General features: G+C 44.0%; 1 pseudogene; it reads left to right on the plus strand.

Annotated features, from left to right (window-relative positions):
* The first annotated feature begins 1540 nt into the window (after positions 1-1540).
* The window catches only part of LOC102577168 (dynein beta chain, ciliary-like), a 264557-nt pseudogene continuing 250925 nt past the window's right edge, over positions 1541-15172 (plus strand).

Genomic DNA, 15172 nt, shown 5'->3' on the forward strand with positions numbered 1-15172 from the left:
TCCAACAGTTCTTTTTCCCCAGGAAAAGGGGGAGGTGGTGATTCTTGTCAGCTTGAGTTTCTCTGGGTTGGCTTCTACTTCGATTGTCCAATTCTAAGGTCCCAGTCCCAAGGGGTGCACAGATCCTAATCACTGTTCCCTACAGACATAGAGGTCTATTTTGCACCTTTCTTGAGCCTGGGAGTGTTTTGAGAAGGAGTAGTCTCAGCTTTCCTCCTCTCCTGTCAGATGGTGCAATAACTGCTAAGTCCATCTGGGCAGTTATGTGATATTTCTTGGAACTAGCAACAGTTAATATTGAATACAAGTTTCCTGAAACCAGAAAAAAGCTTCTATGATCAGACTGTGAGCTTTATATAGTATCTATTGCATCTGCTAGATTTCAGACAAAATTCTCTCTTACCCAAATGTTGGAAGGTGGGCAGAGAGAGTGTCTTATTACATGTTTTGCCTGTCATAATTGAATGAGACATCATTTTTCTGTCTGTCTGTAAGGTTCAAGCCCAATGCTTGAACAACAGGGAATATTTTGTGAAGGAACTTTGCCTGTAGGATTCAGTCTCTTGGGTGGTTTTAGTAGGACTTGATTCAGAAGTCATCTGCTTAGTATAGCCTTCAACACCTTATTTGGGAGACAGTGTCAAGGGCCTTGCTGAAGTCCAGAAAGACTACATCCATGGTGACACCTGCATCCAATGCTTTTGTGACCTGATCGTAAAAGGCAATCAGGTTGGTCTGACATGACCTGCCCCTAATGAAACCATGCTGGTTGCCCCTGAGCATCATCCCCGATGCTGGCCCATCACAGATGTGCTCCTTGATGATCTTCTCAAAGAGTTTCCCCAGGATTGAGGTAAGACTGACAGGCCTATAGTTGCCCTGGTCCTCCCTCCTCCCTTTCTTAAAGATGGGGACTACATTGGCTATCTTCCAATCATCTGGCACCTGGCCCAAGCACCACGAGCACTCGTAAAGCCATGCCAAGGGCCCAGCAATATCCCCTGCAAGCTCCCTCAACGCCCTGGGGTGGAGAGCATCTGGACCTGCTGACTTGAACATGTGCAGCACCTCCGGAAGCACTCTAACCCAGTCCTCCTCAACCTTAGGTCTTGAGGCATTCCCCTTGCCTCCGTCTTGAAACATGGTGGGGGAGTCCCGGTCCCTGCACAAGAAAACGGAGGACAAAGAAAACGAAGAAATGAAAATGTGATTGATTTTGTTGGTAACTGGCAGGTTAGTTTACATGCTTGCCATTGATGTAACTTCTTGGATCCTGGCAAGTAGTTTGTGGTTTGGCTTTCAGCCCACCTTTTCTTAATTTAAGTTAAATTAAGTCATTGGCTCCATTTCCATTTTCCCATTTAGCAAGATGTGGGTCAGATGGATATACTGGAAGAAATGTGTCAGGTAGTCATGAGCAAGATGGAGTCAGTCAGTGTTAATGTTCAGGAGTATCAAAGTCATTTTAGCAAATACAGCTACCTATGGATGGATGGTAAGACTAAATATATGAAGCAGTTCCTCCTATATGGGGAATTTCTTACTACTAAGCAGCTTGAATCATCCACAGAATATGAGCATCAGAAATGCATCCCAAAGCTAGCACACTTTAAAGCACAGGTACTTCAGTTTTTGCAGTTTGTATTTCTCTGTCTTGTGTCTATAGAACAGGTATTAAACCATTACATTATTTTTTAGATTTGGTTAAAAATCCAAGGTGTTAATGACATTTTCCCCCTTGAAGATCACTGTTTATGAGACACTGTTCAAGGAAATTAGTAAATTTGAAAATCAGAAGATATTTAATAGCTGGTTCCAAGTTGACATTAAGCCTTTTAAAATGCCTTTAATGAATATTAATAAAAGTGGAGCTGGATGTTTAAGGAGCATCTGCGCAACCATGTAATTCACAGGTGAGCCACTTAGAATACTCTTAAATGATTGTGTTGGAAATTCAGATCCTTGGGTTAAAGGAGGGCCAGAAGGACTGGGAAGATAAAACCTAGGAATGAGAGACAGTTCTGGTCCCAGTTCTCTCTCAGTCTTAGATGTGACCTAGGGCAATAGATATAACCTTTCTCTGCCTGACTTCCTCTATCTATGAATGATGGATAGTGATATCTGTGTAGATCATAAAACTGTTCAGTAAAGAGCTTGGAAGCCATCAAGTAGAAGGTACCATCAAAGCAAGCACATACTTTCTTTATTTTTCTAATATATTTTATTAGAGGCAGGATATGATGGATTAAGAGTAATGAATGTCTAGTCATTCTAAGAGGTGAATAACCAGAGGAGAGCCTGGTTGCACTTTTAAATAGTGTAGTTTCCATTTCCATTGTTTAACCATCCTGGTTCTGTGATAGGGTGTGGATTATGATGTAACAGCTGCCGTACTTAGACCTCTCTCTGGGCCTTGCAGTGCTACCGGCTGTGCTAATCATCCCCCTTTCCCACTACCTCTCTTACTTTGGAGCATTGAGGGCCAGATTATGGCTATCTCCTCAGCAGATGTACTGGAAAAGGAAAGGCAAATCAGGGCCTGATGGGAATCAACTTTTTGCACCCCATCCTGTCTATCCATGGAGTTGCATCCATACATGCAAATTTCAATTGTCAGCTTATAAGAAACTTGACACAGTGCTTTGAGATGTGATTTGATTGCATTTACTTGTTTATTAATATAATTGATGTGTACAGCTTGCTTTAAGTTTTCACATGCTCTATGCTAATTAACTGTTGACATTTTCTAATACTACATATTATTAGTGTTACTGAGTTAGAGAAATTAATCCATGAAAATGAAAAAAGGTTCGCTAAGGAAGTGGAAGGAGGAGATGACATGGTTCTGGTTGAAATTCTGGGACACCTGATGGTTGCAAGGGATCGCCTATTCATAGATGACATTTTCAAGTCTTTGCAATCACCTGTGGAGCTACTGAGAACCTATAGGCAGCAGCTACCAGCACAATTCTACACAGAACTACAGGTAAGGATTCAATAGCACCTGTATAACAACACTTTGTAGTATTTTGAAAGCAGGAAAGTTTCATACACCCATTTTTTTTGCATTGAGAAATGTTTAACCTGGATATAGTGGTATAGGTTGTAGGTTGTCTAATCTGGAGATATATATTATATATATATATATATATATATATATATATATATCTTTTTTTCAAATAAACAAAGAAGGAGTGATAACCTGCTGTCCTTTTTCATTATGCAGGCAAAACTGCCATTGTCTTAAATGAGGCACTTAGTTAAGGACCTTTAGGATTTTTCTCAATGTTCTTAATTCCATCAAAGGATTTAGTGATGACCTGTTTTCCAGTGTAACATTATCTATGTTCTCAAAAAGGGCAAGTGGAAAGACTGTATGAAGCAGAGACTTAACTAACAATATTTGTGCCCTGTGTAGACAGCGAAGTAGGAGGGGATGGAGGTGTTGTGCCAAGTACCTGAGAACAAGGTTTCAGGGTTGGGGAGGAGGAGAGGAGAATTCAGGCAAATGCCTTATCTGGCTGCTACTGTTGGGACCTGGATGCTGCTTCCTGTGGCTGTTGGGGTGTGGGCTCCCCAGGGGCTGGCATTCTGGTACACCATCTAAATTGGAAGCCAGGGCTAGTGCCCCACTTGCCCCATCCTAGTTACACTCATGGGAAGTAGGTGGTTTATTACCCACAGCAGATGTAAATGAAAAGGTCACTAATGAATTAATAGCTATACATAGAAGGGGCTTATCTATAGCACTCTAAGCCATAGAAACTTAAGGGATTTGAAAATGTAGTGGACTTCTTGCCAATTATGCTTCTCATTTACAATAGCCATTTAACTCTGGATAATAAAATTAAACAAATCAGTTTATAAATACATACATTTAAGACCAGAAAGGTCCTCCAGTCTTGCCTCTCATATAACACAGATCATACCAAATGCTCATTGTTTGATTCTAGTTCTCATACCAGGCAGCACTGTGTTTCTGCTTCTACGGCTGAAGGGAATGTTTTACTAAAATAATGGAAGTAAAAACGTCATTCCAAATCCTGTGTTAAAAATTCAGAATAATATTTCACTCGTAACATGTTGCAAGCCCATCTGACCCTAGTTCTGTGGCTTGAATCACTCACCAGTTTCCATTAGAAATGCTGTAGGCCAAAGCTGTCCGGCTTCCAAGCAGCCAGGAGCAACACACTGCATAGGCTGCACCAGCAAGGGTCCCATACCCTGGGGAAGACATTAGTGCGAGCCAAGGGCCCTCTGGCTGCACTCCCTCCTCACTGTCCCCCTCCTCCCACACACACACTTTTGTTGTATTGCACATGAGTGTAGACCCCTTTCCCCTTCCCTGCATTGCATGTGTGGGTCATCAGTTGGACAGTAATTTTGTAGTTCTTGGAGCTGTTCTTGGAGCTGTAGAACCTTTATTCTGCTGCTATACAGGGCTGTTGGCATGTTCACTATTCATGGGAATTAGGTGGTTTTCATCATTGTGCTGGAATAGATCAACATGCAAGGCGTTAGGGGTGTGCAAAATGGGCCATATTCAATTTGGATTTGGCCCAAACTGGGGACAGTGATTCGATTAGTTGATTTGGATCACTGTCCCTGATTCGATTTGGCCAAATCAGAATCTGAAGATTTGATGCTGATTTGGAGAATCAGCGATTCGGCCATAGACACAGCTTTAAATGGTTTTTCTACATACCTCAAGGTACCAGTGCAGCTTGTACCTGAATGCTGGGGTGGATGGAGCATCCCACAGGAACACAGGGGCCCCCCATGTGTTTGGCATCAAACCTGGAAGTGGACTGGAAATACTTCTGGTCCACTTCCGGGTCTGCTGGGGAGCACGCAAGAGCCCCTCCCCTGCACCCCCCACCGCTCAGTGATCAGTCACATGGTGACCCTGGGTGCCCCCCCAGACCCAGGAGGCACCAGTCAGTGAGCCAGGAGGGGGGCGCAGAGGGGCCCTCCAGCGCCTTCTCCAATGGACCTGGAAGTGGACAGGAAGTGCTTCTGGTCCACTTCTGGGTCTGCTGCTGAGCATGCTGGGGACCCCCCCATGCTCCTGTGGGATACTGCTTGCACCCCAGCATTGCAGCATTCACGAACCACCCACTACCTAGAGGTATGTAGAAAAAACATTTAAAGCTGTGTCTATGTCCAAATCTCTGAATCTTCCCGAATCTCTCCGAATCTATTTGGAGAGATTAAAGGGTCTCCTGATTTGATTCAGATTCAGAATCAGGCCAATCTCCACCGAATCAAATCAAGGACCGAAGCTTTGCACAGCCCTACAAGACATTATTACGTCCTCTACAAACATAAGGGGTCAAGCTTTAAATACCTGCAAAAGGGACCAAGACCAATCCTTACTCCCTGAAAAAGCTTATGAATATAATATATCAATGAAAGAGGAAGAACAGCAACCTCCTTCTTCCTCTGCAGTATAGGCGAGTGTAAGGTGGGAGGACCAAGGTTTTGTACAAAGCAATCCATCCTCTATAACTAAGTAGCAAGCGGTATGAGATGGGAGGAATTTGCTGGTGCAGACCACTTTCCTTTTTGAAGTAAAAGGTGTCTGTGTCACACAATTTCAGAGAAGTGCTTGAAAAAATAAACTTCCATTCTGTATTTAGATTTCCATTAGGTCAGGAGGAATAAAATTGTGTAATCATTCAAAAGAATTCTCCAAGGCTAAGACTAAAGCTGGCAGAGAGAAGAAAAGAGGCTTCAAAACATGATGGTCAGAGCATGTGCCTGGGATATGGGAGGCAAATTCTTCCCTCCTGGATTCAGGTCAGGTGCTTGAATCAAGATTTCTCACATTCCAGCCGAATGCCTTGAACCACTAGTCTACTCTGGGGATGTACACATGTTTTTTCATGAACGTGCTTTAAAGTTGAATTTTAAACTTGATGTTTTTTGGTGAAATCAAATTCCTGTTTCCCACACTGAACCAGTTAAGACCTTGCAGGTTAAATTTAATCTCAGTGTCAATTGTTATGAATAAGATTCTTCAGAAAGTGGGTTCTTCAAATCTTCTATTCTGCTTTGTTTTCACAATTGGGAGGTTTCTGTGCTGAATTGGTTTTGCATAGAATTGGATTATTCTAACTTAAAAAGCACAAACTGCTAGGGTTTTCTCCCTATCATGATTTCTCAGAAGTTTTCAGTCATGCACAGGGTGTGAAAATGATGAATCTTTCATAAAGGTGGTTTTATGTTCAATTCTCATCTTTCATGAAGTCTGATTACTTTTTTGGAAAACATGGTTTTGCTATGGAAATACCTTCTTTAAGGTGCAATTTATAGATGGAGATTTCTTTGTGTCCTTATTTATGATGCAGTATCAGTGGATTGCTCATGTCTATTAAAATTGTAGCCCAAGTTAATGGCAAATACTACATCAAATCAGAATAAAAAATCTGGGTTATTTGTTTTTTTTAAGCAATAGGAGTATGAAGTGGCAGTATGATCTGCTTAAGTGAAACTATTGAATTCAGCAGGGTACTTTAAAGTTCAAGACCAAGCCAGGTTACTTATAATCCTTGTCTGTGCTGCTTTTGTGTAGCCATCTCTCACTGCAGGATTTAACCATCTGCACTGAAATAACATTGGACAGGGCTTGTCTTTGTATTCAACAATAGTTCAGGTGCCCTGGTTGCTGACACCTATTGTCAGCAACAGGTATTTTCTGTAGAGCAGTTGGGGCTTGGTGATGTGTGAAACTGGGGTCCTCATTGGTACACAGCTGGATGTGAAACACATCCTTGCTGCTACACAGCTGAGTTCCTGGGAAAATGAGGTCCAAACTGATACATAAAGCTATGGGCTGTTGGATATAATACTAAGACAGTCACAAGAGGTACAACTTTAACAGCAAATGTTTGCATTATTGAGTCAAATAAGTAAAATATGTATTGTCTTAAGGCTCAACTGATGTATAATGTGTAGCATAATTGAATTGCTGGGGTATATTTTCAAAGTCAAGTTAGAGAAATATGTTCTAAGTGGAAAACACAAACTATCATAAACAAAGTTTAGTCTTTTGCATTAATTACAGTTTGCAAATTAACATGAGTAATGAGTCCATGTTTAGCATTAAATAAAGAGGTTGAGAGTGAATGAAACAAAGTCAACTGGCACAGAAAAATAAGAAGTGGTGATGTATGTATGGCATGTATGTGTTTGTGTGTGGAGAGGGTTGTTTGAGGTGCGACTGACAAACAATATCTGTTTGTAATGTTGTTAGGAATTACCTGAAAAGTGGAAGAACCTTAAAAAGATTGCCTTCACTGTAAAGCATGAAGTGGCACCTCTGCAGTCCAATGAAGTGTCTGTTATCAGAAGAAAATGTGTACTTTTGAGGTGAGATCAGTTCTGTGCTCTGAACCGAATGATTTTTCGTTTTTTGTTCTGATAACAAGCTGGTGGTAAGCTTCACTGAACTGAGAAATTGTAAACTCTTAGAAAAGGCTGTCTAAAGATAACAATTCAATGTTTCTTGGTAATGTATTCTGGATGAATCTGATAATTTAAAGCCCACTTCACCAAAATGGGAGTGATGCTTGCGTCCTCTTTATCTTCAATTATGTCTAATCTGTTTCTAATTCAAACACGGTGCTGCTGTTGTCAGATCAAATATAGATTTTAAATGTTTTATGCTTCTCCACTGGGAATGTCTTAAATGTATGCGGCCTGTCTGTCAGGGCTGTATGGGCCGAATCTAATAAAGTTTTAGGTAAATTTAAAGGAAATAAAAGAGTACTTAAAATGAAATGATTCATGGTTCATGAGATGGAACATATTTAATGAATGGCAGCTAAGGAAAAGTTATGGTATAGTCTCCATGGATCACCTATTTAACCTCTGTGGAGCCCTACTTCAATAAATATATTGTATCTTTCAGGTTAAACAGCATGAGTTTAGAAACAGATTTAAAAATGAAATCATTTTTAGGTTTGATGCTGAGGATATTTACAAGTGTATGGATAAAGTAAATATATCCATTGCTTTTATGAATTATTATGACGCTTCTGTCACTGTAAATAGTTTGGGAAAGCATTGTCACAGCTTACAGTCACTCTGCAGAATACATTAATATTATTTACTGATGTATGTAGCTCATTCTGTCAAACACCAGAGTGCTTTATAATGTGAAACTGAGTAATATGAGACAGAAATGGGTCTTTAAACTAGATCTTAAATCAGAGTATTTCAGCTGAGTGTGTCTGACTGTTCTGAACACCTGAGTGAGAAATACTGTCTTGAGAAATATTATCTTGAGGAGGAAGGCTTCCAAATCTTTTTCTAAACTTGACTATAAGTGAATTACTGAGCTATGAATCTCCTTTTTAAAGTGAGCAAAATGCATTGTTGTCAAAGTATATTCCTGATTTTTAAGGAATATATGTTTTTTATTGCAGCCAGTTGTGTGATAAAGCCTGGATCTGGCAGTGTGTTTCCATGTCAGCATTTTCCCCTGTAACTGATTTGTTGTGACAGGATTGCTTGGGAATATTGGGCTGGTGGCCTTTCATTGTTAAAAATTAAATGAGTGAGGCATTTAATTTAGAAAAGCAAAATCCCCATGTAAATCCATGAGATAATCCTGGTCTGAGTAGGTAAGAAGTAGGGTTGCGAGAAGCTTTGGTCGCTGATTTGATTTGGTGGAGATTTGGCCTGATTCGGCAGCTGAATCTTCGAATCCGAATTGAATCAGGAGACCCTTTAATCTCTCTGAATTGAATTGGACCCCCTCCAAATCAATTTGGAAAGATTCGATGATTTGGCCATAGACACAGCTTTAAATGTTTTTTCTACATACCTCAAGGTACCAGGCGGCTCATGAATGCTGCGATGGTGGGGCAGATGGAGCGTCTCATGGGACTGCGGTGGGGTCCCCAGTGTGTTTGGCAGCCGACCTGGAAGTGGACCACAAGCACTTCCAATCCACTTCTGGGTCCGCTGCAGAGCTTGCGGGGGGCCCTCCTCATCTCCTGGCTTGGCAACTGGTGCCCCCTGGGTCTGTGGGGAGCACCCCCAGAAGTACTTGTAGTCACATGGACAAATATGATTTGTTGGGAAAGAGTCAGTATGGTTTGTGTAAAGTGAAATCCTGCCTTACCAGTTTGGAGAGATTGGGTTCTTTGAGGATAGAGACATATAGACATGAAGAATCCAGTTGACATAATATATTTGGACTTTCAAAAAGCTTTCAACAAGGTCCTTCGCTATAGGCTTTTAAAAATACCTGAGTTGCCACAAGATTGGAGGAAGGTTCTTTGGGTACTTGGTGCCAGGGACACTCCCTGTAGCCATTTCTCTGAGTGGAATGACTGCCTTTGTAAAAGTTTTAACCACAACTGATGAGTGACAGAGATGTAAGATAACTCATGGCACGCGACTGTCACCAGGAGGTAAATAACAACTTCTTACAGAGCTTCTCAGCATTAGCCCATCAGTGAATCTCAGACATGTGCTTCTTCCTAATGGGTCAAGGAGGTGGGTGAATGAACCTTCTTCCTCTTCTCATGTTTGTGCAAAGTAGGCCTGCTGTGGTGAGGAAGTTGCTGCACCACCTTGTTAATCTCTCTCCTAGTGGCTGGCTGGCACTGAATGTGTTGGAAAAATAAATCATTCTCCTGAACAAACAATGCAGTGTAGCTTACTTGTTTTAAACAAAATGATTTTTCCAGTTACCATGTCTTCATGACACCTGCTCATGAAAGAAAGGAGTAGAGGGGTGGAGTAAATAAAAGAAAATTCAGGGCAAACAAAGCTATTCTTAACAAGTATGTGCAAAATATTGGTCCATTCAGGTAGATAAAAAATTCTAAAATGATGCCCAGGCAGACCCATAAAGATACTGCAATCCTCGAGGGGAGATGAAAAGACTTCAGGAAACTCCAGACCTTTTTGAAGTGAGCATACCAGAACTGAAGCAGCTAAAACAGTGCTGCGCTGATGTTACTTTACTGAAGTCTATATGGGACCTGGTGTTCTTCGTGCAGGTAAGGCCTCATATCTTTATTCAGTGTTTGCCATGGGGACTACAGGTGTTAGTCTTACTTCTAACTTCACTTAAAAGGAGGAGAGAGAATTGCATAATGTGAGTTGTGGTTCAATTTAGCTGGAATTAGGGGCCCCTTAAACAATTGGTTTAAGAAAAGACTAAAAGAAAAAAAACCTTGAAAATTAATTCCATTCTATTTGTGCTCAGTACCATGTGGTCACTGCATGTTTTTTTTTTTTAAAGCCAGATTTTCTCATTTGAATAACAGTATATTTTAAAATGACAATACTAAATTATTTATGAACATGTAACCAAAAATGATTAAAGAACAGAGAGGGAAGGAAAAAAACCTAAGGAAAAACAGATGCTGGAGAAACACATCAATACACTGTTTGATGGTGATCTGTCTCTAATGATCCTATCATTTTCAAGTCCTTTTCTCTCACTGACCTTTAGAAAAACTGGAATTCTGAACTTCAATGGTAAACCTTTAAGAAGGAATTGAAAGAGAAGCTTTCCTTCCCTTCTGTCCCTGCCTCACATGTGTGTGTACATATTAATGGACTGTGCATGAATATGTATGTACCTAATAATAAAATGTAAAAATTTATTGGCAGTCAGGGTATCTGCATTTAGGACAAAGCCCTCACATACTTTGATTTAGTTATTGCCCACCATAGGTTTGCTACAATGAGAACTGTGTGAGGAAAGCATGCACAGTGGCTTGCTGCAGTTTGTAGCATCATTTTTTCATGGGCTCTAAGAAACTTCCAACCCCTTCCACATCTAACATTGAAAAAAATTACTGTTGTTCCCATAGGGGGAGTAGTATTCTGAGGAAGAGTAAGATTTTGTTCCTTTTCCTCCATCTCTGCTGTTTCCAAGAGAAAACAGGAATGCTGAATTGGAAAAATAATTATCTTAAATGTAGAAGTGGCTAGTGATTCAGAAGCCTAATCTTTCAGCTACAGGATACAAATCGTGCTGTTAGAATTCAGTGGGACTTGCTCATGTTTTGTCACCAGAGAACAGGACTCCAGATAATGGCATACCATTGTGACAGAAAGGAGTCATAATACTGAGCTGCCCAGAGCTGGTTTGGGCTTCTACTTTGATTAATCTACAAGGTACAAATCTACCCTACCTTCTAAACTTGGGTTACTCTGGCTGCAGGTCTCCAGAACATGCACCCAATCCAGCTCTATTTAACTGTAAGGGTGATGTTACAGGTTACCTTTAAACCAATCTAAATCTTTGGAATTTTATGCAGCGTTACAGTTAGAAAAGTTTCAGAGCAGTCACAAGTTAAGACTTAATGCCATCTCTTACCTGCACAACTCTGACTTGCTACTAGAGGGCCTAGCGAGCAGGGTCATGGCCAGGAGCCAGGGCTTTATCCCTCCTTTGGGAGCACAGCCCTGGGGGTTAAGTGTAGTGACAGCATGGACCCCTGGGAAGCATGCCTCCCTGGGCTCCATGTTCTTGTCACTGGGTGGCTCTTCTCTCAGTGTGGAGCTGCTGGGGATTAAGTACAGTAACAGTATAGACCTCAGGAAAGCATACCTTCCTGGGCTCCATGCTTGGCACTAGATAGCTCTCCCCCCCATCCCTCCACCCCCTTCCAGGAACATGGGAGGATGAGGAGGGAAACCATGGCCTCCTGCCCCCCAAATTTCCTGGCAGGCAGTGGAGCTTGGCAGGATGGAAAATTTGTTAGGGGTAGAGGGGCTGAGAACCATGCATCCTGGGATGTTGGATGATTGCAAATCAGTCATTTTATCTGCATGGAGCAGATGAACAACTATCTCAAGCTAGATAGAATAGCTCAAAGGTGACCCTTGCCTGAAGTGGCATAACTTTAAGACACTTAGGGTGCATCCAGACGAGCGCACATGTGTTTGAGACGCCGCAAGAGGCACACTGAGAATGACAAAATGTTCCCCATGCTGCATATTTGCAGTGCAGGGTCAAAATTTGATACCAGGATTTCCAGGTATCAAATAAAAACACCACCAAATAAAGTGGTGCAGGGCACAGTTCCCCACCGTGTCCTGACACAAGCCAGGGCTCGGACCTCCACAGATACTCTGGCATCCAGACAGAGCATCTCTATGGTGCCCTCTGCTGTGGAGCTGTCCCCGGTAAGTAGGGACTGAAGGGTGGGGGGAAATTACGGGGGAGAAGGGTTCCTGTGTGGGGTTTATGTGGGGGTGGGGAGCTGGTCAGGAGGCGTGGGTCCCCTGCAGGGTCCCAGCCCCCCTCCCTCCAGTGCCCACAACTTACCCCTTCCTCCACAGCGGCTGTGGGGCACTCAGGGCCCACTGCGGCCAGAGCATCCAATGGTGCAGCACATCCCTGGTGCCTCAGAGCCAGCGCTGCCTCTGCTGCTTGTCCGGGGGCCAGGCTGGCTCACCGCAGTGCCGTGTGGGGCTGTGTCACTTCAGGCAGCACTGGGCTGCTCAGGCTGTCACCTGGGGTCTGGACCCGTGTGTGGGGACCACGTGTCGCACTGAGCCAGGTCCTGCTGCCATGGGCCCCGCACATTGTCAGGCTGGGCCAGGCCCATGGAAGCAGGAACTGTCTCGGCACAACACGCAGTTCCTGTGTATGGGGCTGGGCCCCGGATGACTACTTGAGCGACTTCAGTTCTGTCTGAAGTGGCATGGCTCCATGAGGTGCCGTGGTGAGCCAGCCTGGCCCTGGGACAAGTGGCAGAAGCAGTGCTGCCTCTGAGGCACCAGGGATGCACCATGCTGCTGGAGGCTCTGGCTGCAGCGGGCTCTGAGCGCCCCATAGCCACTGCTGTGGAGGACGTGAGTTGAATGCCTTGTAGGAGGTGGGGTGGGCCATGAGGGGCAGGGGTGCATGTGAGCTGGGGGGGGGCATGTGGGCCCTGCAGGGGGGAGCTGTAGCCTTGCAGGGGGGGGCCGTGACCCTGTGGGGGGGCTGCACCCTGTGAGGTGCAGGGGACCCATCCCTCCTGAGTAGTCCCACCCACACAGTCTCCCACACCCACAGTTCCCCCACAATCCCCACATCCCTCCACACACTCACCCACATCCCCCTCCACACACCCACCCACATCCCCCCCATATCCCTTTCCACCCCCCCTCCTGCAGACTCCACATCCCCCCCTCACACACCCAGTATGCTCAGCTGCCAGACAGAAGGAGACCTGCTGGAAGGAACTGTGGCTGAAGGGATGTCCCCATATCCTAGTTGGTGAAGGGGTAAGGGGGAGCTCTAATTGTTCTATGATAAGTAAACAAAAAGCAAACATCAAAACATAGATTTTAGAATTTATTTTATTATGATGATAGAGACACTGGTAGGCTTCCAAAATGCTTTAACATTGTAAATATATCAATAAAACATTGCCCAACTGATCTCTCTCTCTCTGTATATATATAGTAGGGTTTTTTGTTTTAATTGTGGAAGAATATGGATTTGGGGGTAGTTTAAAGAGTAAATTTGGGATTTTTTTTATCAGATATTTTTCAGTTTTTAAATAGGGACCACCAGAATTCCTTCTAGTGAGGCAGATGACAGGACCCAGGCAGAACAGCCTGCTCAAGGCTTGCACCCAGGACCCAGCAGGAAGTGGCTGACCTCCTGGCCACTTGGGCTCAGGAGGACATGCTTTGACAGTTCAAAGCAGGCCACCACACTGAGAACATCTTCTGGGCAATAGCTGGCCAGATGCTAGGGCAGCAGCACACATGGCAGTAGTGCCGCATAGAGGCTAACTGCACAGCTACACCCCACTGGCAGCTGGCCCAGAGGTATGCAGATGCCTCTGCTGCAGCCGTGCAGTCCCCATGCAGGTCTGGCAGCCTTGGGGCCACATGCTGTTGCAGGTGGCAGTAGGTCACAGCCAGGGAGCAGCCCCCACTGCCAAACTGCTGCATTGGGTAGAGGGTGCAGGGGCCATTCCAGGTTAGGGCTGCTTCAGCAGTCCAGCTGGCACAAAGGGTAGTGTCCCCAGATACCAAGTGGCTGGGCCTCAGAAGGGGCAAATAGCCCTGAGCTGCTCGCCAGGTCAGGTTTTTATACTGCTGGAGCCAGCACAGGAGAGCTATTTATTAGGACTGTGCGAAATGGAAGCGTTCTTTTTTTGACCAGCGTTTCGACATTTTGATGGAACAGTGTTCCGTTTTGACTTTTGTTTCGCGTCAAAACAGCTGTTCCATTCTGTTGGAACGTTTTGCCATTTTGACCCCATTTCGACGTTTCGCTCATAGGATATGATGGGGAAAGTCGAAACAGGCTACAACTTTGTCATTTCTGGCCTGATTTAGATGAAACTTGCAGGAATGGTAGCCTCTTCTGAGGACATGAAGTGTGCCAAGCTTCAAGAAGATAGGTACAGGGAGTTCAGAGAAATTGCACCCAAAAATCTTGAGAGCAAAACTCATGTCACATGTATGTGTTAAGCCACAGTGGGATCAAAACTGCAGGAATGATAGCCCCTGCTGAGACGACAAACTCCTGGAAGATCATCTCAGGCTCATTTCAGGCTCAACATTAGGAAAAATTACTTCACAACTAGGGTGTCCACACTGTGACCATTACTCCTAGTTTTCTCCAAGGGTGCCCTGGTGAAGGTGTTGTTTACTGAGTCCTAGATATATGCTTCTGATGCAGCTGTAAGCTGCTACCAAGTCCCCTCTCAGCCTTCTTTTTTTCAGGCTGAAGAGTCCCAGGTCTCTCAGCCTTTCCTCATATGGCTTGCTGTGCAAGTCTCTGATCATATGCATAGCCCTTCTCTGGACTCTCTCAAGCTTTACCATGTCCTTGTTAAGTTGTGGAGCCCAGAAGTGGATGCAGTACTCCAGCACCAGTCTCACCAGTGCTGAGTAGAGCTGAGTAGAGCAGGAGAATCACTTTGCAATGGTTTTGCTGGAGATGCGTCAATCAATAAATGCCAGCGTATTGTTGGTCCTGATGGATACAGCATCGCACTGCCAGCTCATGTTCATACTGTGGTCAATTATTACCCCCAGGACTGTGGTGGCAAGTGATGGGGGATCTTCAGTCCTCCTGCCTGATGAGAGGCAGCAGTTGCACAAGCACCCATATCATGAGTTTTGCCTGTTAGCAGCTAAGGGTGCAGGGCCCCAGAACCCACACTCCCCTTACACCTATCTCCTTGAC

This window comes from Alligator mississippiensis, chromosome 4 (genome assembly GCF_030867095.1).
Source record: "Alligator mississippiensis isolate rAllMis1 chromosome 4, rAllMis1, whole genome shotgun sequence".
Lineage (NCBI taxonomy): Eukaryota > Metazoa > Chordata > Crocodylia > Alligatoridae > Alligator > Alligator mississippiensis.